At 48.2% G+C, this 23726-nt stretch overlaps 1 long non-coding RNA gene across 2 annotated transcripts in view; it reads right to left on the minus strand.

Annotated features, from left to right (window-relative positions):
* LOC135244667 (uncharacterized) overlaps window positions 1-23726 on the minus strand; it is a 180067-nt gene that overhangs the window by 12284 nt on the left and 144057 nt on the right. The gene's annotated exons all lie outside the window — the stretch shown is intronic.

Raw genomic sequence — 23726 nt, forward strand, 5'->3', positions numbered from 1 at the left:
CTTCAGCAAATTTCCCCGTACAGTCAGGTAACATCATCCATTTACAATATATTGACATTTTAGGAAACACGTAATATATATGAAGTCGAAAAATCTTATTGTATGGCAAAACATTATTTTGAAGTATGATTCCGTTTATGAAAGGGCTCTCATAATAATTCATAAATGGCATTCCAAGTAGGCAGGGGGAGGGGATAGACATACTTATTCAACAAATGCAGATTCTAAGGGGAGTTTATTGCAAGGTTAGCAAAAGCAAGGTGGACCATGTTGCTCAGGCAGCTGCTCAGCACAGGAGTGACCAGCAGAATAACTGTCTCCAACATGGCCGCCGCATTGGAAACCCCTTTTTGTTTGGGCTGGGAACATAATTGATTTTGCGCTCGAGTTGTCACAGCTTGGACCATAAGGACTGGTAACCGACACTGCGGACCAGATGTATATGTTTATTTATCATTCAGGCATATGGTACGGCCGGGGGTGTGTCTTCTGTGTCTTGTGTGTGTGTGTGTGTGTGTGAGAGAGAGAGAGAGAGAGAGAGACAGAGAGACAGAGAATTTTTGTCTGTGTGCATCTATGTGTGTGTGCACACGTGTGTGTGTGTGTGAGTGAGAGAATTTATGTCGGTGTTCATCTGTGTGTGTGTGTGTGTGTGTGTGTGTACAGAAATAATATCCCTCTATAAAATCAACCCAGATCGACTCCTTCTCTGGGGTAGTTTTTAATTAAGTGAGCGGGTCATTAAATAGGTGACTCTGGGTAATAACCCAACCCCTCCCTGACTGGGGTCACTAAAAAACACAAATAAGTAGTTGTTATACTGTTATCATGCATTTTATAGCAAGTCTGAGAAATCCAATAAATATATAATACAACAGGCGAAGTATGTTATGAGTGCTTTATGAAGGCCATGCGAAGGGTGAACGTTAACCGCAAGGAAGAAACCATGAGGTCTACGACAAACGGTCTGTCCATCAATATGGAGATCACTTTACTCTTTTACTCTGCCTGGACTGACCACCAGCATGCATCAGTCTGGGCCGGGTGGAGGCCTGTCGTGGGCCCCCGGCCCATATCGCGCGTGGTTCTGATCGGCCGGCTAACAGAGAGGAGACTGGCACCAGAACGGTTCCTCGTGTTTCTCTCGTTTCATATAAATCTTACATTCTTGCTTTTGTTTTAGTTGATGTTCCAAAAATGGGCTGGAACACAGCACATAACTCCACTCGATTTCAGTTCACTTTAATATCGACACCCAGAACGGCACGCTTCTGATTCTACCGTCCTAGATTCTCTTTCAGGTGAGGATAGATCTATAATACTTTATGATTTAATACAGAAATTCACTTCAAAAGAGCAGTCTGATTGCGTTAGATACAGTTATGCTGCTCCACTGCAGTACTGAGCTGATGTCACATAAAACGTTGGAAGTATGACATGCAATGAGCAACTGGATGTGCAAAAAAAAAACAAAAAAAAAACAGAACCAGCTCTTGCCTGTTTCTGCATTTGATATGAGCACCAGTCATTTTGTGAAGTCACGATAGCTGGACTGACGAACAGTGCCCTGGGCAACGAGAAGTGATTTCAACATGAGAAGCATCAAAGGAATTCAAAACATGCGTCAGCCAATCAGCTCGTGCAGCCGCACCGATTGTTCATAAAACTTTCTGGATGAAAGGCGGTCGATGACAACAGGTCTGACTTACGTATGATTCACTCCAGAGGAAGCTGTGTAAGGATTTTTTTGGTTATTGTTTGACTTTTCCTGAATGTTTTTTGGCATGGACACAGAACAAGGGTAGATGTCCCTATGAAAGAGGGCTGCCTAATCCTGCTCCTGGAGATCGAACATTCGGCAGGTTTTCACCCCAACCCTAACAAAGCACCCTGCATTCAAAACATTTCTTCGAACAGCTAATTAATAGAATCAAGTTTACCTACTTAGGGTCGAAATGAAAACCTAGAGGACGGTAGACCTCCAGGAACAGGGTTGGGCAGCCCTGCTCTAGAATATCAACTCACCAAAAACACACATACACTCACGTCCCTGTGACACCAGGCCCTGCAGACCAAATTCATTATTTAAAAAAAAAAGAGAGAAAGAGAGGAAAAAACAAAAAACAAGTTGTGTAAGCCACTTCAATAGTACAGATGTAATTTGCAGCTTTACATTTCACGGGCCAAAAAAACTGACTCAACTCAGCTCAACTCAACTCAACTCATATATCTCTCTGTCTCTCTGTCTCTCTGTCTCTCTCTCTCTCCCTCTCTCTCATGCTCTCTCTGGGAACGAATAAGAGGTAACCAGAAAAGGAGCAGGCCTCTCGCTGTTCTGAGAATTCGAGGCTGTCGTTGCCGAACCCGGCCGCAGCCGCCAGATGGTCCTGAGAGGAGGGAGATGAGGTTAGCCTTCCCCCCGAGCCGATTACGAAACCCGCCCGTCCGCAGAGACCACCGCCTCCGTCGGCTTCGCGTGTCTTCAGGAAACGGGTCTGCTTCTGTCTTACCGTCGCCCTCAGAGCAAATCTTCCTTTAAAAGAGAGAGAGAGAGAGAGGAGAGAGGAGGAGAGAGAGAGAGAGAGAGAGAGACGAAAACAGTCTGGCTTCGGACTGCACGGTAACTAGTCAGCCGAATACTTCCTGCAGTTCTTTTCTTTTTTTATTGCCGTCTGAGTTTCTCCAGAGATGGCTGCTTTGCTTTAGAGAACGTTTTAGGATTTTAACATTCAGATGACTGGAGAGAAGAGGGAAAAAAATAAAAAATCAGTGACCCTTGTCTGCTGTTTACTGGCCCAGGAACAACACTGAGGGCTTATAAGAGTGTGAATGTTCACATTGTGCAGCCAAGCTGGGGTAGACAATGGCTTCATTAGAGGAGTGTGGCTACCGGCCAACGTAAACAAGGGCTTGGGCGTGGAGGGGGCGGGGGGCGGTGGGGAGAGAGGTGATTGGTGGAGAGGTGACCACACCCCCCCTCACCACCTCCCTGGCCCCCAATCCAGGGTCCATATTTTCCTACCCTCTTCCTCCGTGTAGTCTGAACACCACAAGATGAAGCTGTCTGTCAATCTCCAGGCCACCCCAAACATCCCCCCCCCCATCCTTCCCCCACCCCTCCCTGTTTCCTGGCCAGGAAGGACTCCAGATTTTAAAGGGAAAAACACCAGGAGAGTGAGACACAGGTTTAATATGTAATAAGGGAGGGGGGGGTGATGAAAAAGGTTTCAGACTCATAAAGCATGCCTGTGTGATTCCTGGCTGGGCAGGAGGAAGGATGGGGATGGGGATGGGGTGGAGGTGGAGGTGAGGGGGGAGAGGGGGGTAGGTTTTTCGGGTAAGAGAAGCGGTGGTTGTGTGGCTGTGACTTTCGGCCCTCGGCCAATCAGCTGAAAGAAGCCGAGTCATGGGGCCCACAGCTGCATCTGGGTCAGAACATGGAGGAGAGAGAGAGAGAGAGGGAGAGAGAGAGAGAGAGGGAGGAGAGGGAGAGGGAAGAGGGGAGAGAGAGGGAGAGAGGGAGAGAGAGGGAGAGAGGGAGAGAGAGGGGAGGGAGGGAGAGAGAGAGAGGGAGGGAGAGAGAGAGAGAGAGGAGAGAGAGAGGGGAAGAGGAGAGAGAGGAGAGAGGGAGAGGGAGAGAGAGAGAGGGAGAGGAGAGGAGGAGAGAGGAGAGAGAGGAGAGAGAGAGGAGAGAGAGAGGAGAGGGAGAGAGAGAGGGAGAGGGAGAGAGAGATGGAGAGGGAGAGGGACAGAGGGAGAGAGATGGAGAGAAGGAGAGGGAGAAGAAGAGAGTTTGGGCTCCAAACCCTGTCGCTCGCCCCTGTCCTACACTGGTCTCTTTGTTTTGGATGCCAGGAGCCACACGCTGTCTGCATGTGTGGGAAATAAAGGGGCAAGAGAACTCACTCACACACACACACACTCATACACAAAACACAAACACATACACACTCACACACGCACACACACACACGCGCACACACACACACACACGCACACGCACACATGGATGCATACGCGCACACACACACACACACACACACACACACACACGGACACATGCACGCACATGCACACACACAAACAAATACACATCCACACACACACACGCGCACGGACACACACACCATCCTCTGCCCTAACTTTCATAGTCCCTCCTTCCACCACCTCTCCATCTCCCTCTCCCCCACAAAGCACCTTTGTCCTTTCTATTTTTAAATCGCTTCTTTGATCCTGTTGTTGTTCTTGAACTGCCATTACTGCCCCCCCCCTCCACTCCACCTCCTGACCCCCCCCCATGCTTTATTTTATTTTCCTTCTCCTCCGTCTGTCCGTCCGTCCGTCCCTCCCCCCCACCTACTTTTCCTCCAATGCATAATGAAAACAGCCTTTCTCCTGTCTCTGCACCTGGCCGCAGGACTGACTTTGGACGACCCCTCCCCAGAGAGGGAGAGAGAGAGGGAGAGAGGAAGAGACGGACAGACAGAGAGAGAGAGGGAAAGAGAGAGAGACAGAGAGCAAGAGAGAGGGGTAAATACACATAAACAAACACACACGCATATACAGTACAGTCCGTAAGTATCTGGATAGTGACAAACTGCAATTTCTCTAGTTCTGGCTCTGTACTCCATCACATTGGAGTTGAAATGAAAGTTTTTTTTGTTTTTTTTTTAACTGTAGAGCTCTGGAACAAACTCTTATGGACAGATGAGGCAAGTATTACCCTGTACCAAAGTGATTGAAAGAGAAAACTGTGGAGAGAGAAAGTAACTGCTCCTGATCCAAAGCACCCCCCCAACCACGCCCCCTCCCCCCCATCTTTGAGGAATGATGGAGGTTGAGTTATGGCTTGGGCATGTATGCATGGCTACCGCTGGAACTGGCTGACATGTCTTTACTGATGATGCGCCTCCTGACAGCAGCAGTAGGATGAATTCTGTACAGTGTACAGAAACGTTTTGTGTTTATAACCTCGAAACTCAGTTTTGCGGCATGTTTGTCTCTGTACGTAAAACCTTGGAAACAAAGTGACGAGAGAGAGAGAGGATAAAAAACGGTTATTATGCAAGTCCCCCGCCCCCACCCGGTGAGGTGTTGTGAGGGAAAAGTCGCAACAGCCATTGCGTCCCCCACCCAGCTCCCCCACCACCCCCACCCCCATCCCCCACCCCGGGGCTCCCAATTTCCCCCAATCACGACTCAGGTCGTTGTCTACGACAACAGCTCTGTTACTAAGCAAAATAAGGCCACGGAGAGACGGCAGCGGCAACGGCGAGAACAATAACAGCGTTAACGGCGGCGGCGGCGGCTCGCGGCTACCTTCAAGGTCTCCTCAGAAGCTGAGCGCGATAAAAATAACTACCCCCCCCCCAACCCACCCCCACCCCCACCACCACCACCCAAGCCTGGCTGTCTTTTGCATATTTCAGCGCACTTAACAGCACAGATTTAGAGCGCATCTTACAGTCTGGTTTATGTAACCCGTCCCCCCCCCCGTCCCCCCTCCCCTCCCCACGTCTCGATTGGTCTGCCGTCCTGTGTGGTCTGTGTACGCGTGTATAAATAGCCCCTTTTTCCCCCCTGCGTTTTTTCCTAATGCGAACACCAGCTTGTGGCAGCTACTGAAAGACGTTTTCATCATTTTCAGGTAAGCCCACCCCCCCCACCCCCCTCTTCACCCAAACCACCCTCCATTTACCGGGTTGTTTATGTTGGCACTTCCTCCGGTCTGATTGCTTATGAATAGCTATTGTTCTCCATCACCCCTCCACTCCCACCCCCCCCCTCCTCCCCAAGTCCCTGAGATTTGGACCACCCAGAATTGGCTAATACCTCTAACCCCACCCCCCTCCACCCCCCCCTCCACCAAAAGTAAAGTGGATTTCAGGTAAAGGCCACGGATTCTGTAGCCCCCACCAGGTACCTCCAGCTTGGCGCTCTTAGCATTGCTAGCTCCATCTCCTAACCCTTGAAGCCCCGAGGCGTCCCACTTTAACGCTCAGAATATTCATTAAGGGGGTGTGGTACCGAGCGCGGTACCATGGCAACAGACAGACTGTCAGCACTGTAGTACAGCACCAGAGCCAAGAACCTCCGGTAGTTGAGAAGCAGAGAGGATGGAAAGAATGCAGAAGTTGAGTACCTGGTGGGTCCACGGCAGCGGTGTGGAACTGCATGTCCTCAAGGGCCCCAGTGTCTGCAGGTTTTTGTGGCTTCCTTTCAACCGGCCATCAATTAAGGCCATGAGGACAAGGTGTGAGGACTCCTTAGCTGTTCAGTGACTTAAAATATAGCACACAGGCCCTTAAAGGTATAAGACCGCAAATGTGATTGTGATTAGAACGTTCTTAACTGAACATTCCACTGCTGACGTAACAATCACTGCCGGTAAACGAATGCGATGGAGTTCTAGAACCCTGGCTTTTGAAATTCTGTAAAAGCATTCCAAAAAAAAAAAAAAAAAAAAACTATTCTTGAAAGGGGTTTTGGTGCTGAAACCCAGCAGAAACCCGCAGTCTGGACCCGCGGGGTTTCATACCGACTGCGGCAGGGGCTATCAGACAAGCTCTCCGGCAGACACAAAAGTCAGCCGTCCGCCCGAAATGCGAAACGGTTCCCAGTACGGCGCGGTGACAGCGCGGAGAGATGGCACAGTGGCAACGACACCCTCAGTGAAACGGCACCATTTGGAAGCGGTGCGGTGCGTCGGTCTGGAAAAGCCCGCGGTTTGGAAACGGACTGTCGCTCTGTAGCGCCGGGCGCTCGATGACTCGGACAAACGACCACGCGCGCGTGCAGAGCATGATGGGTAAAGGAGCCGCCGTTCCGTCCCCCAGATTGCCTAGCAGCGTGAGACGAGAGACTCCATGTGAGTCACGCTCCTCCCCTGCGCAATCCAGGCTACCCCCCACTCTCTCCTCCTCTCTCTGCTAGGCTCCCAATCTCCAAGACCCCCCCCCCTTCTCCACCCCCCCCAACTCAGTTACATCATCACCCCTGAAATCCCCGAGCATGATTCAGAGAGAGGGTGGAGGCAGGACCTCCTGAATCATCCATCCTGTCATCGGCTGACATTCTGGAGAAACTCTGGGCCCAGTAAAACTGTGATGTAACTGAGAGAGAGAGAGAGAGAGAGAGAGAGAGAGAGAGAGAGAGAGACAGAGAGAGAGAGAGAGAGAAAGGTCTCTCCACCCTCCAGCGGGGTACTTTTCCTCAATTGCCCCAGTAATAGTCCAGCTGCACAGAGGCACTGAGCATGTGTGCAATAACAAGGGTAGGGCCTGGATGAAGCTGATTGGTTAAGCGCAGGATGAAGCTGATTGGTTAAGCACACAATAACGCCCAGCTGATTGGTCTATCTGAGCAATTCGCCACAGCAGTGCTGCTCCAAAGCAGGGATGAACCCTGAGGGTCAAACAGCACTTTTTGTTAAAAATGTCCTTTTCCAAAGCACATCATGAACGCAGTAATCAGACACAGATGATCTACGGAATTAATGGCCAACTGTCGTTTGCAACATTTGTTTATCATTATTATTTATTGTCCCAGGGTCTAAGGGGAGGGTCATAGCACTATTTATCAGAGAACAATTTACAATTAAAAACATTCGGGCCAACTGCATGATGTATTAAACCCAAATTTCCCAAATAAGGTGACTTTTCATGGGTACTTCCCAATGTAGATGACATTGCACAGCATTGCATTCATTAAGTGGATGCTTTTATGCAGAGGGACTTACAAAATATGAGAAAACTCTTTAAGCGTGGTGTACACACATAAAGAAAAACACAAGACCTTACAGAAGAGTACTGGTACGTGAAGTATGAAACAAGTGGAGTGTCTCTTTTGTGATGGCCCCTTGCAAGCCTCCTCTCCACTAAAAAAGGGGCGGAGCCACAGTGACAGGACTTCCTCGCTGAGGCTGTGACTCATCCATCAGACGGCGGCTGTGGCGGTGGCCCACCCTGAAATGACCTGGGGCATCACTGACCCGTATCAGGCGTTGGCGGGGGGGGGGGGGGGATGGGGGGAGATGTGGGGGCGTTTCACCTCACACAGCTGTGCGGGCTCCCGGCCAAGCCTGACAAGACGTTCACTTTTCCGAACAAAAGCGTAACGGGAGAGACAAATCTGAGGCGATAGCAAGAGAGCGTCAGCTAAGCGGTCTGCCGTATGCGTGCGAAGGAGAGAGCGCGGGATTGATAAATATCAGACAGGGGTTCAAACACAAATGCCTCCAGCTCCTACCATCTCTGAGAAATGGCAACAGAATGTTAACAAACCAAAACTTACACTCAAGTGGTAGAAGAATTTTCCCTCTGAATATTTTGTGGAATGAACGTTATTCCTTTTGAGTCGACAGTGAACTGCAGGAATTTTACTGAGTTCCACAGAGGAAAAGTATTTCAAATAATTATCAGCTTTACTACTTATTGATAGATCTATTCATTTCCTCAAGGGTTTTTTTGTGGTTGCGCAAGCAAAAAAACACAAAAAAATGACAAGATTCTTACTGTTAAACAGACAGTGTGCCCTTGTGCAAAGAGGTTTTTCAAAAATGCACTTGATAATGTGGTAAAAAAAAATGCCCCAGCCATTCTATCAATGAACAGTATGCGGTGGCATTAAAAAAATTCAGCTATTAAACAATAACATTAAGAGAGAGATGGGCCAGCCACCATAGGAGTTACACACACAGATCTCTGCAGAGAAGTGTGAGTGCAGTCTGGGGTTTGTCTGGGGGCGAGGGGGGGGGGGGGGTCGCACAATGGCCGGTAAATTGGGTTTTTATTACAAGTGGGTCCTATGGAGGGTTTGTATGTGACCCACACCACCAGATCATATACAATACAGCCTCTTAGCTGCAGTGGCTCTTGATGCTGCATAGCTGCATGAATTGATCATTCACTACCCCCTGGAAACAAAAACAAACTATCGGGGAAAGGGAAAGAGAGAGAGAGTAGGGGAGAGAGAGAAAGATAGAGAGAGAGAGAGAGAGAGAGAGAGAGAGGGGGGAGAGAGGTCAGAGCTGTACAGACTCACTTGTTTTTTTTCTTTTTACTTGCTGAATGGAAAAATCTCGCAAAGGCCTTTTTTTGGCAGGGTCAACCAACAGTCTGAGCGGCTGGAATTAAAATGTTTGAAGAGAGTTTAAAAAAAAAAAAAAAAGAATGAGGGAAACTTTTGAAAAAGCCAAATAAAATATGCCAACCCCCCCCCCTTCACCCTCCCCCCTCCCCTTCCCATGAGCCTCATGGCCTCTCAACATTCCATTTCACTCAGCAGATCTGGCGAGCTTGGCAGCGTCTCATTTGTTAATCTTTTCCCAAAAAAAAAAAAGAAAGAAAAAAAAGGGTGGATTTTGAGTGGCTGCCAAGGCAGAGAGCCAAGCATTTCTCATATGGAGCTGGCCTGCAGATGACCCGCCTGCTGCAGCGGCTTTCTGAGGGGGAAAACAAAGCAGAGACGGCAGCGGCGGGCTGGGGGGGGGGGACGAGAGGGGGGGGGGGATGGAGGGGGGGCTGGCAGGCAGGCCAGAGCAGGCTCACATGGGAGGAGGAAGGGAGGGAGGGATGGAAAACACGGAAACAGGGAAGGAGGCCACGATTCGGGAACATCTGCACCGCCTTCCTGTGTGCGGAGAGAGAGAGAGAGAGAGAGAGAGAGAGAGAGAGAGAGGGACAGACAGAGAGAGGTTGAAGGACAAGGAGAGGCAAAGAGGGAGAGGGACAAGGACAAGGGGAGAGAAAGAGCGAGAGTGGGAGAGGGAGAGCGAGAGAGAGAGAGAGAGAGACAGCTTGGATGTCTGTTTTTGTCTTTTTCCCTTTAGTTGTTCTCTCCTCTCTTTTTGGAAGGGTTATTGTTCCCCTGTTCTTCCTAAAGCCACAACCAACCCCACCCCCCTTCTCACCCCGTAGGGTTCCCCTTGCCTCAAGTTTGGGACAGGTCTGTCTGTAGCTGACCGAGGGGGGGGGGGGGGTAAAAGCACTTCCTTTTGCCTGCTGAAAAACTGGGAAGGAGTCTGTGTGAAGCCAAATCTAGTTTCTTTGCTGAAGGGGGTCAGGACTTGGTTGGGTTGCGTTGGGTTGAGCATTCCTCAATGATCATCGCTGTCAGAGCAGACCACATGATTTCCAGCAAGTTCCGGCCAAACCAACATACAGTAATTACTAGGATTTTTTTTCTCCCTCCACTGCTTGTCTCCTTGAAAAATTCTTTGCTGAATACTTTGAAAAACCACTCTTGTTCACGGTTCTTTCATAACCACCCCCCCTCCACTCCCTCCCCCCCCCGCCCAACCCAATCAGTCAGGGGATGAGAGACAAAGTGTAAGCCTCTGACTTTTCCCCTTCAAATCCGTAAAATTCCGCCACAACCCCCGAAACACATCCACCGGCCTGCAGAGGACTGCGAACGATTATCCTCCCACGTTCGCCCCGAATCCCGGAAATTTCAGATCCACACACAAAAACGAAAAAACAAAAAAAGTCTTTGATGTTGCCACGCAACATTTGACAGGGAGCGGGGATGCTTTGGAAAAAGATGTTCTGCGTGCGTTTGCCCGCCCTGTTAGTCTTTAAGAATGGGGGGGGGGGGGCTCAGGGTAAAACATGCCAGCGGATTGGAGACAGCTGTGGGTAAACGAAGCCACTCCCGGCGGCCCAAACGGGTCAGGCTCCTGTGCACATTCCACACAGGTCTGCCTGTAAACATACAGACAAGGCAGCCCCCTTTTAACCCTTTAACGTGTGAGATCATGAATATTTGATTAGCATGCTCTTAACCGAACATTCTAATGGTGATGTCACAATCACTGCTGGTAATTTAAAGCAGTGGAGTTCTAGAACACTGGCTTTGATTTTTTTTTTTTGAAAAAACATTCCAAGAAAAGGCCGGTCTTCAAAGGGTTAACGCACACAGACATTATAAAACTACTGCTTATAAAAAAATAAGAATAAAAAAAGACACATGGGGTGATATAACAGTACCCTATAACCCCACATACACGTGACACATCAAACCACATTCATTGTGTGCTCCAAACTGAGTTAACATAAAGTCTGTGTGACTGCACATGCTTTCAATTAGCAATCGTATCGGAAATACAAAATGAAACCGCAAAATAAGGTTCAGGCTCAGCCTCTCCCCTGGGTTGTCGGAGCGAACAAAAGCGAGCAAAGGGGTAGATTTGCAGTGCTTGTGTTGTTATGTATCATCGTCCAGACTCAGAGTGCACGCAGTTGAGCCAAAATGGCGCCAAGTCTCGCTTGGTTGCGAGCAAGGGGCTACTGAATGCACACACATGAGTTTGCTTGACAAAACCTGCGATAGCGTGGATCTAGCAACACCACCGCCAGCAAACTAACAGACTGCAGCATTGCCATGCTTCGTATAGGAAGGAAGAAAATGCATCTTCATGCAATAAAGGGCCATTACAACTGTGATGATCCCTAACGTAGTTGGAAAATATCGCTGTACGTTGTAAATAGGTGAGAAATGTGACAAACATATTTCACAGTAGCATAATGTATGCAGTGAGGTGAGCTATACTACTCACATGACAACAATTTGTATATTTTGTAATATATTGTGAATTATTGTAAAACGGTCTCAAATATATTCCATTTTCAGAGATCAGAGATGCATGCAGTCATTTATTTGAGCCCATTCTGAAGCTCTCTCCCTCAGTGATGTCTCCATGCAAGCTTAAGCACAACATGTCAAAACCAGGTGGAGCTTGTTGGAACGGGTGGGTGGGGTGTTTGGGGGGGGGGGGGGGGCTGAGGACCGAGATGTGTGGTCTGCTGACGGAGGAGGGGAATTCCAGGCCACCATTTTTCCGTTATTTTACGGGACAGATTATTGAGTAACGCAAAGCGTTGTGTTCCTGCACAGTCGGAATGCGCATAATTGAAGGTGCTGGGGGTGTTGGGTGGGGGGGGGGGGGTGGGGATGGGACATGCTAACTGCTAACACAACAAAACAAAAAATTGGAAAAAAAGGGGAATGGGTGCAGGTGATGAGAGTTGGACAAAAAACTCCCCTGGGGGTGGGGGGGGGGGGGGGGGGGGGGGGTGGAACATTTGAATCAATTACCACAGGCCCGGGGAGGGGGGGGGGGGCAAAAAGGCCAGAGAATCCATGCCTGGAGTTGGAACCCCATCAAATATAGCATCACCAAAAAACAACAAAAAACCAGAAAACATTCTGGCTGTTTGCTTATTTTGATTTCGCAAGGCTTTTGTTAAAGGGGGGAGTGTGGGGTGTGGGGGCGTGTGGGCGGACTCCAAGCAGCAGCTGTGAACCAGGGGGGTCCCGTTACATAAAACTACATTTCGGGTTCTTAAATTGAGGTATGAGTCAAGGGCCAAGAACAATGAGGTCGACTCACAATGTCACTCCATCAGTTTTCAAAACAGAACACTGCCTGCCAAAGGTGCTGGAGAAGAGAGCATTGTGGGAAATGGAGGCCTTAGCAAGACACTCCACTGTGACTCCGTACCGTAAAACATGGCCCAGAAAACTGCTCACGGATAAACAAAGACCTCCCAGAAGGCTCTGCTCGAATGGCTAAAGCTCATCTACTTTGCAACGCTGCATGAAAGCCACAGGAAGAGTTATAACAGGACAGGCTGCATCACACAAAACAAATTCTGCATCTGTTTACACTAGATAGCACAAACACTCCTGCAGAGCAAAATCCAGCATGAAATCCACTCAGATAGAATTCTAAAACAGTACACATTGTCCTGATTGCACTGCTAGTTTATTTGAGACCAGGGATATATTTTTTTTTTTTTCCAACGCTGGCACTAAGCGAGCTTGTCTGCACAGGTCGGGTGGCTTTTTTGCGGAAAATGTTTATGTTTTTTCCCTTTCTGTTTATTTACTTTGGAATGAAATCCGCCCCTTTAACGTGACGAAAGACGTTAGTACTTCAAAGACGTGTGAAGAAAGGGGGAAGGGGGTGGGGACGGGGGGGGGGTTAGCCAAATTCAGCCTGCGCCTCAGAGAAGGCTGGTCCACGTCTGTCTTCCCCGTGTTTTTGGGAGAGAGCCAGGCTGAAGGGGCCCAAAACCTGTTTCCCATTTTAAAAACAATGCTCCCCCCCCCACCCCCCTTCACCACCCATCCCATCCCAGCCCATCCCAGCCCGGGCCAGCCTGGCCACCGAACACCAGACGCTTTGTGCGTTTTCCACGTTTTCCTTTTTGATCCGTCGCTGCCAAATTCCTCTCTGACATGTTTATGTAAATAACAGGCTGGTGATGAAAAATGCTCCTCAGATCTGTGTCACCCCCCCCCCCACCCCCCCACCCCCAACCCCCTATCCTTTCCCTCTCTGGCTTGATCCAGAACACAATGCGAAAGCTTGTCACGGGGGGGGGGGGGGGGGGGGGTTGTGGGCTCACTGGACGTGCCTCACATTCTGGGCCCCACTCGTCAAACAACGGTCTTCCCATGAAGTTTGCCAACACCCCCCCCCCCCCTTCTAGCTGCATTACCCAACATCACTGCCGATGAAGTCAAACTGAAGTCATAAAAATAAAGCAAATAATCAATTCCACGTGGTCTGTCCCCCTTACCAGTCACAAAGCATAAATAGACTCTGTAGCCAGGGAACTGGGCTTGCAACATGAGGTTGCAGGTTTGATTCCCTGCAGGGGTCACTGCCCTTGACCAGGGAACTTAACCCGAACTGCTTCAGTAAATACTCAGCTGTACAGATGTATTGTATGTAGAAGAATGGAAGCTGTATAAATCACTGCAGATAAGAGCGCATGCTAAAATGTAATTGCACTTTAATGGAGTACACTGGCCATGATAATATATAATATTCAATAATCCTGGGATCTGCCTACACCCTATAGTCAACACATACAATACTTATAAAGTGTTAATTCAACACTAACAGTATTTATGAGCCCACAAGGGATTGAAAAAAGAAACTGAGAGTGTAAAAGGCAGTCTACCAGTGCTGATTTGACAGATACTATTTTGATGTGTATTATAATTTCCTTTACTATTATTAAGGTCTTCCCAGTTCATTGAAAAAAAAAAAACAACCTTTTTCCTGAGTGTTTACCTGGTAAAAACAAACAGTCACACACACCAGCATTGGTAATGCCATTGACCTGGTTTACTCCTTCAATAGCTTAAACGTAGACGCATTAATCAGAACTTTACTGCATTCGTTAAAATCTCAAATCCGACAGGCCCTTCGAGCGGCGAGCGCGGCGTAAACAGCCGATAACGCTCCTGTGATCCGCCCTCCTCCGCAGAGCTCTGAGCGACGCCCGACGCGCCGCTAAGGTGTAGGACGGGCCGCGGCGGCCGAGTCCGCTCCCCGCCTCCCCGCACAAACAGGATGCCTTGCCCAAAATCCCCGGAGCACAGAAGAAGAAAGAGAAAGAAGCGAAGGTCTGTGAGTCATGCGTTCGGCTCTTGTTTGCTTTTAGGGCAAACGCTCTCGCTAACGCTGCCAGAGCTTCAGGCGAATATGAACCAAGCGACACGGTGGCGTGGAGCCCAAGGATAATTAAGAGCACAGAAGGGAGAAAAAAAAGCCTTGCTTAAGCTCTGCAAGCCCAGCCATTCATCTGCAAGGCTTGTTACGTCTCTTCAAGAGAGGTTTTCTTTTTTTTTTTTTGCTTGTTGTTGTTAGTTTTCTCAGGGTTTCAGCTAGTTACCTAATCTCTGAAGAACCACTGCAATTCTAAGAATTGTTATTTTAGTTTTCATTTTTTCTTTTCTTTTTTTTTGTTTGATTGTGGCCCCCTTTGTGAGACGGAAGTATCCCCTTTGGTGCAGTCAGTCAGGGAGTAGGAATTGCTCTGTGACCTCACTGAGCCCCCTTTGTGACCTCACCGAGGTCCCCTTTGTGACCTCACAGAGGCCCCCCTCGGCGACCTCACTGAGGCCTCTCTTGTGACCTGGCCGAGGCCCGTCTCATTAAAAGTGAGTTCACAGCACAGGCCGTCTGTGTCTCCAGACCTTCGATGGGCGGTATAGAGGGTCAGTGCTGTTTGACCCTCCTGGATCTACATCAAGTGGGATCCTTCTTACTGCAGCTCACCCTCACGGACATTCCACAGGAACCCCAAAAGTATCCAAACAGTTTCCCCGGCGCTGCCCTGGATACACGACAATTGAGCGACTCCTTTAAACTTAAAAGAGATGCTTTCAAGAGAGGAGGCCATACCTAAACATAAATAAATAAATATACATACAGTCATGTGTACTTTGTTATGGACGTTTCTTCACACGCTCATGCTGACCTGGAGATTATTGGACAGTGTCATCACGCACACAAACTCAAAGCCTTTTCTCTTCCTCAGAGCGAGCACTAAAGCCTAAGTCCCACTTTTTTTTTCTTTTCTGACAGCTGTAATGTCCTAGGAATGTGTGATACAGATTACATAAACATAATCCGTGCAAGTGTATCTCCCTAAGCTCGTGACATGAATTGGCCCATTTCCCCTGGGGTTTACTGGAGCATCTATAATTAGTGTAAAAAAAAAAATGTAAAAACCACATGGAGTTTCTGAGACAAAGTACAGACCGTTTTTTTTTTTTGCGTGACTGTCTCTTTTTAATCAGCTTTCTTCATCGTCTCACACTTACACTACAAAGCTGTCCATCCTACACGAGCCGACCTCTGACCGGGACAGCGATATCAGTCAGGGGAATAAACACAGATAATTATTAATTTCCCAGCAGCCCTTTCACACCCTGAGGGGACTAGTTTTTTTATTTTTTTCCCCCCCTCTTCTGAATGAGGTCATCAGGGTAGGCCTAGCCAGTAGCGAGGGAGGGTTTTGACAGTTAGCTCATAAATACCCTCCCTTTTCTTCTGAAGAAACACTCCACCAACACCCCCCCCCCCCCCCCACACTGCTCTGACTCGAGGCCTGGAGGCTTGCCATACGGTTATTAAAGCGTTACACACACTTCCTGTAGGCGCCTGGACTGGCTGTACCCAAAGGTGGGGGGGGGGGAACGTCATGTGTCTGTGCTCGCCCTGGGTAACACTCCAGATCTGTTTTGTTTCAGTTGGCAGGGCTCGCTGGAATGTCTTGTGCAACCGACAGACGAAGGAAACGAACTGATGAGTGACAGGAAGGGGGTGGGACCGGGTGGCTGGGAGGGGTGGGGGTGGGAGGGGGGGTGTAGTTTGCACCTGGCATACTTCACTGTCTTTAGGACACATGATAAGAGAGGTTAAACAGGGAGTGGTTAAAACAAACTACGTCCATTCGATATCATGGTCCCCACAAACAAACAACAAAAACGGAAACAGATATGACTGGTGGTTCATTTGAGTAAGGTTTATGTTTCAAGAGGACAGTTTAATAGCCACCCCCACCCCACCCCCCCCTCCCACCCCCACCCTCAAAAATCCTACCCTGAAAGCAACAGAAGTACCTTTAATACTTTGTATATTTCAGGAGAAAAATGCATCTGTATCTTCAGCTACTTTCTTCTCTTTGATGTTGCTGCTCATTTTATTCTGGATGAAGATTTCTCATTTTTCACATAAGGAAATTTTTTTTTTTTCCAAAGGAGGTTTGCCCGACATTGACGCTCCCTTGTAATGAGAGGACGGTGATTTAGGAGGGAGATTCTATTTAGCATCACGGAGGAAAACGTTTCCACATCCCCCCATAACATAATTTTTACGACGCCGCGCACACAAGACACCAGGCTACACGCCGTGGCGATAATTACGGGGTGTGTGTTTTTGGAAACAGCCACCTCCGTCTGTGTGTGATGCTGTGTTATGTGCCTGCATGTGCCTGTTAGGGGGCGGGTAAAAAGTACACATCCTGAAGCGGATCACTTTCCCATAGGCTTTAATGTGTTTGTATCTGGCGACTGCGTCTGAAAGACTCACAGACAAAACCCGTAATTGCGGCCCGGCCCCTGCTGAAAGGCAAGAGCGGCCATGATTACACAGAGAGGAAATTCTAGGGAGGAGAGCGCCGTTAACGCTTTTTTTTTTTTTAAAGCAGCTGAATGTCACTGTCGTCACCGACGGGAATTACTGTGTGAATAATTCCTTCCCGCAAAAAAAAAAAAGGAATGATTGCACTGCACACAAAAAATAGGGAAAGTCTCTGAAGCATTCCAACCTTGCTCTGAGCAACAATCATATTCTTTTTGTATATGTATTGTTTGTTTTGATTACAGAGCCCTATAGAGAGGCTATAGACACATTGCAACACAGACACCGCTGGTTTAAAAACACACGAAACACTGTTTAGCGTTGACTGGAAGGAGTTAAAGTTCGGCGTGAAAGTGGTGACGCGGTACGTTTTCCGAAGACGTTTCACCACCCAGAACGTGCAGCTGCGCGGCGCAGGGTCGAGTCGCCGCGCCAAGCTCAGCACTGGGCGGGGCGGGGTGGGGCAGGGTGGAATCGCGGGTGGCGGGACCGGGACCCTGATTTACAGCCCGTCTCTCCGCAAGGAGCCCCGAATTCGGCGGCATCACTGCCAGACCGAGGGCATGAATCAAGCTGACGAGCTTCCACTCCGATCTCGTCTGTCAGTACCCCCATGTTGGTTTCGCCATGTTGAAACCACAGCACTTCATTAAATAAACAGTACCCCCATTAATCATTAAAAGGTATTGTTCGAAAGTGGGTTGCCTGTGGAGTATTCATGCTGTCCTTCTACAATGATGTTCAGAGTAACAAAAAATTAAATGAAAAATAAAATCCCAATTATAAACCCCCCCCCCCATTACGTATACCATTGCCTCAGATGTTTGCCAGATTATCGCATGAAAACCAAACCCTAAATCACCAGAGGAGGCCAGAGCAGCAGGTCAGGTCAGACAAGAGAGCTTAATGAGTGTCAGCACACATCAGTCTAAAATAACAACCTGAGACTCGCCCGGCTTTTCAAAGGTCACCGAGGCCTGGAATGAACTTTCCTATGGGGGGGGGGGGGGGGGTGAGGGGGTGGGATGGCAAGGTGAAGCTCAGTAACCAATCACGTTTCAGCAAGGGTACGTTAAAAGTGTCAATAAGAGTCACGACCAAACCAATCGCAAACATTCCTTTCGCCATCCCCGACCCCCTCCCTCCACCCCCCCTCCATTTTCAATGCCACAAAAAAATCCCCCCTCCCTCCTCTCCTCTACCCCTTGGCAGAATCCAGGTTTCATAATTTCTTATGTACTGAGAGCCAATTGCAAAGGCGGGGTGATGTAATGTTTCAGGCTTCTGGGCCCGAGCCATCGGCCTACTCAGAGCCTTGAAACTTTAATGTGCCGCGGCTCGCTGAATGGGGAAAGAACGCAGGGCGGCCGTATCGAAATTCTAGACGTGCGAGCCGAGAGAAATGACAACTAACCGCATACCTAGGCGGTCGCTAACACCCATTAACCTTCCAATAACCTTGAAGCAAGTCAGTGGAGATGTTATACATTAATACAATGCAACAAGCCTGGCTCACCTATTTCTCCTGAAGTATTGCACTTGTGCACAATGTCTATTTTGCTTTTAAAAACAGGTTATTGGAAATTACCCCAAATATTAAGTCTACTATAAACGCAAGTTTCTGAACAATGTTGCCCACCTAGCACCTTTCATACATCAAAACATTTATGAAAATCATGTTTCATACGTCTTCTCCTTCTCAGTTCTGCCCGGTAGCATAACATGCTGGGTATATGGTTTCGCCTGATTCAAAGTGAAACCTGGCGTATTCATGTTGCTTTTCTGCGCCTTATTGTAGTGTTTGCAAAGTAAGACTACCTCTGTTTGGGCGTGCCTGCACTCGAAAACTGATATTTTTGGGAAACTGAAATCGGTGCGTCTTCCTCTGAAAAGGAAGGTCTTTTGGGGTACAAACAAAGGCTTTTTATATAATCCGCTTTACAACCACAAAACCTGTCAGGAATACACTTTTTTTTTCAAACTATAACATATACTATAATGTGAAATCAGTCAATTCATTTTTGCATTGCGCACCATTGATCAAATTCTGTTGAAGTAATTATGATTTCATTTCTAATATTTTTTAAATGTTAGTATCCCAGTTGACACGTCAGAATCAAATATCGGTTCAGGTTTATATAAAATTCCATTGCTTGTACATCACTGCAATGTTGTGACAAAATTTTACCTGGGTGTTTTAATGTCGTTTCAATATAAGCAGCCACTGAAGTGTCTGTTTGTGTCACAGGATTATCTGAAAGCAAGTGAGAACCAAAAGAGTACAAAAGAAAAAAAACGCTGCTTTGAATGAGAATTTCCCAGAGAATCCGGGAGTTGCACAAACACATGCTGTCGTGCAGGAGTAACAGATACTCTTCTCGTGACACACTGTTCAGAGCAGGTTATTCAGCAGAGCCCCCCCCCCCCACCACCACACCCCCCCCGAAAGGCCATACTTTTTTTTCCCACACTTCAATGGTTTACCTGAGCCTTATCATCAGAAACTGTATATACTGTACACACCTGACCTCTTTCCCTTTCCTCCTGCGCACACCTGTTTGGTGGGTCGGGTCACCTGATACGCCAAGGTACACAGGAGGAGGAACAGGTGAGGATGACGAGGACGCGCGTCACCCTCTGTGCCGGCGGCTGCTGAGCCCGGGACGCTGCCGACACACACGTGTTCGGGGTGTGTGACTCAAACAGACCTTACAAGGTCACGTCTTTTTTTTTTTTTAAACGTGTGAGCACAGAGTAACCTTCATAAATTACAAATATGTGACAGGCAATTTAAAGTGATTTACCGCAACTGGAGCACTGTTATGCATTTCCTCGTACACGCGGCTACCCTTGTCTTCGCGCACGAGGCATGACATAAATATCAACGTTTATTTTACACGCGGTTTTTTTTTATAATCCCTTATGGCTAATATGACTTTTGAGTCATGGAAAATGGGCGCGTTAAAGAAATACACCGTCTAAATTGTCTCTTGGGGTGACAACACACTCAAGACTCAATCTTTAAGGATCGGAGGAATGTTGTGACAAAGACGCGGCGTTTGTTTCTCGGGTTAAAATACGTGCGAATCAACTGTTTTCGCTGGATCGTTGCTAACATCTCTTTTCCATTCAGTGATTCAGTCAACAGGATACCGTCCGGGGGAAGTTGTCATCGACGTGCTTCCAGGTGCACTTCGACCCGCGCGGTCAGCGAGACCCAGAAATGCCTCCGTCTACGTTACGCTCGTCAGGTTTGCCGAAACGCGATCTTGCCCACCCCCCCGCGCGGGCCAGCGGCCACACGCGGGCGGACTGACTGCCGGCGCGAAGCCTTCGACACGTGAGACTCGTGAATGGGCGAAGACGACGGCGAAACGGGGGGGGGACGTTACCGTTACCATCCCTCACTAATTCATGAGCGTCGCCGTAACGACCCAACCTGGGCGGGAAAGTCACACGCCTGTGAAAACACACGCCTGTCACGTTTTTCCGAAGGTAAATGTTTAATCTGAAAGACGTTTAAAGGCCTTGCCAGACCCCTGCGGTACACACAGCTCTTTCTGAGAATGAAATACCTTTGAGGAACTTTAGCAGCACCCAACACAAGCCGATCCAATGACACGTCAGACGTTGACAACGGTTCAGCCCCAATGGTGACGACAGTTTTTTCCTCTCTCATTATCACAGTATCAGGGACTCCCAGCTCAGGTCCTGGGGAGCTGTAGGGCATGGCTAGAGCTTCTACCTTATAAATCAGCAACCGATTCGGACCAGGAAAAAAAAAACCAATGAAGCGCTGAGCAAAAAACAAAAACTACACTCCCTAAGACTCTTCAAGACTACTGGTGGACACTATGCCACTCATAAAATAAAAAATAATTCCACATGTTGATTCAAATTAGCTTCACCTAAAAGAAAAAAAACAGGCAAAAAACCTAACTGTGAAATGTTACACATTAATACATTCCTACAGCACTGTACTGAGTGCACTGAGGCTGAAGGAGATTCACAGAAATGGGCCTGCAGACATTCTCAGAACTTGTGGGGACATGGATACTTGTGGGGACATTAAGACGTCAGGCTGGCTGTTTGCTGCCAGTCTGGTTTTCTGGTCGGTGTTCACACTGGCTGAGTTGACAGTTGGCTAGTTCCCTTCTGATACTGTACAATCACCCCTCGCTGGTGTGTGGTTGCAACAGCTCCCTCACATAACTGTCTCTGATGTTATCAGGCAGTATCGCAAAGGACCATGAGCGTGTGTGTGCGTGTCTGTGTGTGAGCGTGTGTCTGCATGTGTGCGCGCGCGTGTGTGTGTGTGTGCATGTGTGAGTGAATGTGTCTGCATGTGTGTGTGCGCGCGCGTGTGTGTGTGCATGTGTGAGTGAATGTGTCTGCATGTGAGTGTGTGTATGTGTGTGTGTGTGTGTGTGGGCATGAGTGAGTTAATGTGTCTGTATGTGAGTGTGTGTGTGTGTGTGTGTGTGTGTGTGTGTTCGCTGCTGAGAAAAGCCCTTTCACCTCTGCAGAAAAGGTGTGTGCAGGGGACATATAGCATGGTGGTTGAGCAGTTCACCTGTGAAGCACCAAAAATCTGGCACACAATCTGGCAAACAAAGAAAAACAGAAACTCTGTGGTTGCTCGTACCAGGTTTGTCCTTTCTCACAGAACACAGATGGTGTTGTGAAAGTGATCTCTTTTTCTATTTTTTTTTTTTTGGAGGGGATGGGGGAGTTTCCATTTCATCCACCGCCACCATTAGAGAATCTCTTCCAGCCTAATCCAATAGCGCCGTTGCCATGACGTTGGGAGGTTTCATCGTCAATATGACACAATGCACCTCCAAGCCAGTCGCTTTCACACACAGGGATTGTGTTCTGGGGTTAAGTCTGTAGGCCGTAATAGATGAGGGACACCAGGCGTGTGCGACGTGGATGAAAAGTTTTTCATCCTATCCTCACCCCTCAGCTAGCTCCACCCAATGTAGGACACAAGGAGAGGAAGCAAGGAAAGGCTGCACGGACGGAGGAATCGAGGTAACGTGTATTAGGCAAATGGAACATCGTTAGTCAGTCAAGCGTCAGTTTGAAGCCACGTCAAATACAGATATTGGCAGATTGGGAGAGGTGTATCCATAGGTCGATCAGTTATGTCACATGTTCTGAAAGAAATACTTTAGCAATGTATGCACCGCTGTTTCCTTGCTCAAGTATCCTTCGGCAGCGTCCTTGCTCCTTGCTCCTAGCTCCTTCCTTGGAGATGGCGGACCTCGATTGGTTTCCAGGTCAGGTGAGGACCGAGGAGACAAGGACGGATAAAACAAGCGACTGGAATAAGCCCACTGCTTGAGCCAGGCTGAGTCCCAAATGGACGTCAGCTGACTGACAGTGGCTGCTTGTTTCCATGGCGACAGGGCATCTCACTCTCATCCCGCCGGCGGGTGGTGTAGGGAAGCCGTCACATCAACGTTGTCATGGCTCCCCCCCTCCTCCATCTAACATCTCAGAAATTCAGAACATATCGTCCAAGGGAGATTTGTTTCTCACCCAACCCCCCCCCCTCCCCCACACCCCCCCGGCCCCCCACCCATGCTCCTGAAGCTGTGATTAATGCCATAGTTTATATACAGTCTCATCTATCTTTAGGGAGAACCCAGGAAGTGTGACCGAATTCCTGGCAACCGGAGCGAGAGGAAAAGCTTCACGAAAAAAACCCCCAGAAAAAAAAAGAAGAAAAAAGAAAAGAAAAAAGAAGAAGAAGGGATTTAGGACGGCTTAGTATGACATTAGCCTACCCGACTTCAAAGCGCGGTTTTTATATAACGGAGGATATCTCCGAGCTCGCTTCGCCCTGTTTAAGAGACGAACCTCGAGATGAGACGGACGCCGCCGCCGCTGTCACGTGTGACGCTTCGCGGGGAAAGCTTCGCGACGGCCGTGACGACTCCCCCGCTCCCCCCCCCCCCGCTCCGCTCCGATGCGTTAAACGGATTACGGCTCGGACGCGTTAAACGTTTCCCGTCGGGAACGTCCTCCCCGCAGTCTGTCACAAGTTTCCTTTGGGTGAAAACGAGATTTCCCTGTCCCAGTTTTTCTGTTTTTTTTTTTTTTCCCAGAGGTGAGCACCATGCTACTTTTATTCACAAAGACAGGAAAGTAAAAAAAAAACCAAACAGACAGTAAGCCTCTGTGCCATTGTCTACGTAAGGACTGAACGTTGCTGCTGGAAAAGGTCACACACAATACATTTCAATGTCAACAAATTAAGATAGGCATTACACATAAGGAAAGATAGGTCATATGCAAGATAGGCCATTATACATAAGGCATTTCACAATGTAAACACCTCATTTATCAGAAATAGACATAATTACAAACACCCTGAGCCAAGTGAATTATCGTGTGAAATACAACAAAATTTCCGACAGGGCCGTGCGCCAACATGCTCTTTACGTTCCATGGGAAATTCTTCCTCTATCTTTTTATTTACGCTATTTATTTCTTATGGCTCCATTCATACTGAGAGAAATGAAACGTGACAGCTTTTTTAAAATTTATTTTGAACCGTGTGAACGTAAAATGCACTGAAAGGGCACCCAATACGCTTACTGTTTACAAATAAAATAGAATTTAGAACACTGTAGCGGAAGGCTACAGATAAGCTAATTCTGACGACTTGGCGGAAAACAGAGAGGAAAGCGTATCGGGCCAGGGTGGGACGCATTACAGCACGTTATGATCTTTGATCGGTTTGGTAGGTGGATATTCCTGAAATGTATAGTGG

This window comes from Anguilla rostrata, chromosome 2 (assembly GCF_018555375.3).
Source record: "Anguilla rostrata isolate EN2019 chromosome 2, ASM1855537v3, whole genome shotgun sequence".
NCBI classification, from domain to species: domain Eukaryota; kingdom Metazoa; phylum Chordata; class Actinopteri; order Anguilliformes; family Anguillidae; genus Anguilla; species Anguilla rostrata.